This window comes from Lactuca virosa, chromosome 7, assembly GCF_052849685.1.
Source record: "Lactuca virosa cultivar CGN04683 chromosome 7, Lactuca_virosa_CGN04683_v6, whole genome shotgun sequence".
NCBI classification, from domain to species: Eukaryota; Viridiplantae; Streptophyta; class Magnoliopsida; order Asterales; family Asteraceae; genus Lactuca; species Lactuca virosa.
In genome coordinates this window covers 32,948,394-32,953,296 of record NC_136432.1, presented here as the reverse complement: position 1 = coordinate 32,953,296, position 4,903 = coordinate 32,948,394, and the positions used below count along the sequence as shown (strand labels likewise).

The window sequence follows — 4,903 nt, the reverse complement described above, 5'->3', positions numbered from 1 at the left end:
ACACAACATGAGCTTTTCTTGTATGCGTTTTAGAAATCCTTGTTTCGTGTTTATTCGTGTCGACACGTATTTTAAATTCGTGTTTCATGTCTTACATATGTCAAACACGAATTTACACGTTTAGACATGTATAAGACACAACACAAATTTGAATCGACACGTGACTATAAACACATATACGCATATAGATTTAGGGGTTAAAGTTGACATTTATAAAATATTAGAGATTGTAATTGGGAGTTTGTACTTTGTACTTTGGAATAAGATTATTTGCATGTTATCCTACCTTAAAAAACGGTATTAAAAACATGGTTATTCGTGTTTTTTCATGCAACCTGGTTAGAAAAACGTGTCTATTCATGTCGTATCACGTGTCACATAAATTTGTTACGTGTCGTGTTCGTGTTTGGTACCCCATACACGTTTTACAATTGGTGTCGTGTTCGTGTTCAACAAATTCATGTTGTGTAAATTTGTGTCTGATACATATACACAACATTGCAGATACGGATTGCCAAGTCTACCCGCAACTCAACCTTCTTGCTTAAAAATGTAACAATAAAATTTTTAGAATTCAACGTAAAGTAAGCTAAAAGAACCATCATCAACTATACCACATAATAGGAATATAGTAAACGTACAACACAACAACAAAGTAAATAAACCTTAATCTAATTCAAAGTAGAAAACTTTCGAGCATCACAAACAAAAAAAAAAGAAATAAAAAAGAAACATTACCGATATTAATAAACAAAAAAAAACTATATTGAACAAAAAAATTGTTTATTTGAATTTTAGAACTACATCCACTAATCTAATAAATAAGTAGATTGTTGCCACGTGGCATTCTCCAAGCCACCCCAAATCGAATTTTCCCGCTCCTATCATCTAACTGAATTCCCAAAATTGCCCTTCGATTCAATTTTCTCAGCAACTTCCGTTCATTCCAAAATAAATGGGTGTTTGTTATAATCCTATTTCCTGCATGTTTTTTTTAAAACAGAAACTCATTAAACCTTATTCAATTACGTATCTACTTGATTTTGTAATCCCTATAAATCAGCCATGATTTTAGAATTTATATAATTCAATCATAACAAAAAAAACTATTTATCCACAGTATACATATTTTTCATATTGAATTCGGCATTACCATATCCTCTCCCATTTATTTCGTTTTTTTTATTGTTAAGATTCATTTTTTTTTATTATTAAGATTGTCAAGATTTTTTCATCATTCTATTCCTTTTAGAATAGAGTAAATTGTAAAAAAGCAGGAAATAGATTTCAACCCACGTATTCTTCATATATTATTTATGTACCTGTTGAAGTTAAAGGCTTCTTGCGGTTGCAGAATATGTTGCCCCTGCCATTCTGTTTGCACATCACAATGGTTTTCCTCTTCAGCTCTTCTCACTGTTTTCGTTTTCTTCACCTCTTCCACCAAAGACAAAGAAACAACAGCAGATTCGTATTTTCATAATTCGTTTTTTTATGTTTATGATAGTTATCATTATAGTTTTTATTCAATTTTTCATTAAAAAATATTGTACAATGAATGTATAAAGAACAGTTCCCATTTAAACAACATACAATAATTTATTTACCTCTTCAACGATTTTTACATTCTTCTCTGTTCACTTTCTTGCATTGGCTCCTCCATTTGCATCTACCACTAATTTCACCTTTCACTTTTCTTCGAAATTTTAAGATTCCTACATACAAGGTACTTTAAAAGCTTGCTAAAATTGTCAAACACATAACTACAATGCTATTTCAGTTTACTATTTTAGCAATAGATATGCATTTTTTCATAATTGTACCTTGAAATTCTTTGTATTTCAGCATTCTACTTCAAAAAAAGTCTCATTTTAGCATTATACTTCCAAATATTTTCTTATTTAGTTAAATTTGGGTTGAATATCATGAATTTAAATTATAAAGTATTCTATAATCTACCACAATTGCTGAAAATCAGAATTTTAAATGTCGGATATCTCATTCCTTTTTATTTTGCAAAAAAATAGAATGAAACCCAAAAAAACAGGGACAGATTATTTTAAATACCTATGCGTAATCCTATATTATCTGCTAATGGCTACTCCTAAACCTTCATTATGCTCCATCATAACATCCTCCAACCGCATCTCGCCAATACAGAACTTCCAGTAGCCACCAGAACTAAAAGGAATGGATGGGAAGAACATAAGGTTGGTACCTTCTTTCGATTTTTAATTTTGAATCGAGTTTTTATTTTTCAAGATATTACACATCTTTAGTCTAAAAAAACTAAATTTGCTTTTGTTTTGTTTTGATTTAGTACTCAAATCTACCATTCAATCCAAGTATCAATTTTTCCAATTTCATTTTAATTCTAAGGATATGAAAGAAAGCATATTCTTAGAATCTGATAATAAAAAATATATGAAAGAAAGCATATTCTTAAAAATCTGAAAGAACACTAAAGTTCCAACACCAAACACCTTAAATCCTGATTTTCGTTTAACGTTTAACCAAATCTCAGTGTAAGTTGGGTCTATGTTACTTAGCAAGAAATGAAAAAATCGAATCACATTGTGTAACTGAGTGAGAGTTAACCGAGGAAGAAGCTAGAGTAAGAAAAGGCGACAAACTGAGACATCAGCAGCGGAGGCAGACACTTGGCGGAGGCAGACGTAGAGCGGTGCTAGAAGCAGCGGAATCAGACGAAGCCGGAGGCGAGGGTAACACCAGATTGAAGGTTCGACTTGTAGAGGTGTAGTTGAGGCCGATCGGAGAAAAAAGGGAAGGAAAGAAAGAGTCAATTGTGGGAGTTGGTTAGGTTTAGGATATTTAGTCAATTAGGTTTAAAAAGCAGGCATGTAATTTTGACATTTTCCTGTTTGACTTTTGTTAGATGGGGTATTTTAGAAACAATATACTTTGTTTATTTTTGTAATTATTTATTTAATATATATTATTTCCTTTTTTAACTAATGTTACATTCTTCTTTTATCTCCGGGAAAAAACTTGTCAATTTTAAGTACTATGAACAACAACATAAATTTGGTTTGGTTTGGAACACAGTTGTAACAAAAATGCCATGACTTTTCTTCCTCTTTTTACGGATTATCAATTACGAATTTTAAATCAATCATCTCAAGTTACATCTTTGGATAATTAAATATGTTATTCAAAATGAATTCATTGCAAACAATCCATACATTCATTGTATCATAATTATTGTGCAATTTGCAAAAAAAAAACAAAAAAAAAAAAAAAAAAAAAGACAAGTTTGTTATTTCAATTTATGTAAAATGTAATGTTAGTGACCTTCTTTTATGTTTTTTACATAATTTTATTTTTAGATAATTCATCAAATAGTATCATCATCCTTCTCTCAAATTCATATTATGAACAATATATTATCTACTATAATAAATGAAGATAATTTTGTCACATGTCAATCTCTAATGAGTTTTGACACTTGTCATTTTGTGATAACTTTTAAATAAATAATATTCACATGTCAATTTATGGTTTTTTTCAATTTTTAAAATAAAAAAGTCACATAATACTTATACTTATATATGTTAAGTATCAAATGTAATAAATATTACACTAAATTGCAATTAATATGTTTCTTCATTTCTTATTTCAAAATTGTATTTAAAAAAATAGTTATTGTTTATATTTTAATATTTTGTTTTTTTTAATCAATCCGTGTAATACACGGGTTTTACACCTGGTTAAACATTAAGGGAGAACTTATAAAGAGGAGTTAGGAGTCCACATCACTAGGAAGACAAAATGTTGATGCTCCTATGCATATAAATTCATCCGTAAAACAAATTCGTTTATCACAAAAAATCATAAACACTTAGTTGGTTTTTAACCTCTTAAAGGGGATAAGTTGCAAATATTTTTCTAGAATATTATTTTTTGATAAAGGCGGTGTTCGTTAAACGTCTTGTGGGCTTGCCTAATTAATTTAGTCAAGTTTGATGGGCTTGTTTCGTCAACAGGTCAACTTGAACACTTGCTAAGTTCGTTTATGTTTGCTTTTTAAGCGAGCAAGTCCAAGATTGTAAATTACTTACGACCTAAACTCGAGCTTTAAAGTTAAGGTTCAAAGCGAGTTGAGCTCGAGCTCGAGATCGAGTCTTTTATATCTTATGTAGAAAAAAGTTGTTACACACCTTAACTTTATTTTTGGGCACGCCCTCGTTGTTGTGGGATAGACTTAGTGCATAACTATATATTTTTTGAACTTAGATTTTATGAAAACAAGAAGTCAAAATGAAACTTATTTTTGCTTAATCTTCATGTTCTTTCATATAACTTAAGATAAAGGCTCGTGAATCACATAGTTATAAAATAAAATTACAAAAGATTAGTATATATTAGCCACTTTAGGATAGGTTTATCGCATAAGTATCGTTCTTTGAGAAGACCACGATATGTGTGGTTTCACTTAGAGACTTTAGAAAGCTTGAGTATAAGTTAGCAAATATTTTGAGAAGGCCACAGTTTGTGTGGTTTCACTTGACTTTGTTGTGATGTTAATTGACCATTGCTCATTCTATTAAGCATTTTAAAACTGTTTGTATTTAAGACCGTATATTTTCCGCATTTAAATCTTTGATTTTTTTTTGGTTTAAATTCAAATGATTTTAAGGTTATCTGTAAGCTACCTTATCGAGGGTGTTTCATGTTTGTCAAAACGTAGTTGACAATGCCCTTGATGACGGTGATGTTGGATTTTTGGGTTAGTATTACATCATATTGCCAAGTTGAGGTGTGCTTATATAAAAAGGTTAAGATGTGTGGTGTTTGAAGATCAATACATGGAAAGTTTGTTGCACTTTTTCAATGTTAGTGGCTTTATCACCATTCTACCTTGGTTGTATCTTTGGGGTGAGTG

At 30.2% G+C, this 4,903-nt stretch overlaps 1 long non-coding RNA gene across 5 annotated transcripts; it reads right to left on the bottom strand.

The window, feature by feature from the left end:
- Nucleotides 1–743: 743 nt before the first annotated feature.
- LOC145123471 (uncharacterized) lies at nt 744–2,828 on the bottom strand. 5 transcript variants are annotated; one of them, XR_013715152.1, is made up of 4 exons: nt 2,574–2,828; nt 2,068–2,181; nt 1,323–1,715; nt 744–981 (listed from the first exon to the last, which is right to left on the bottom strand). It is a non-coding gene; the product is annotated as an uncharacterized LOC145123471 (long non-coding RNA). The 5 variants fall into 5 exon arrangements; XR_013715151.1 differs by having other exon boundaries at nt 2,599–2,828; XR_013715153.1 differs by having other exon boundaries at nt 2,634–2,828.
- Between the last annotated feature and the right edge of the window lie 2,075 nt (nt 2,829–4,903).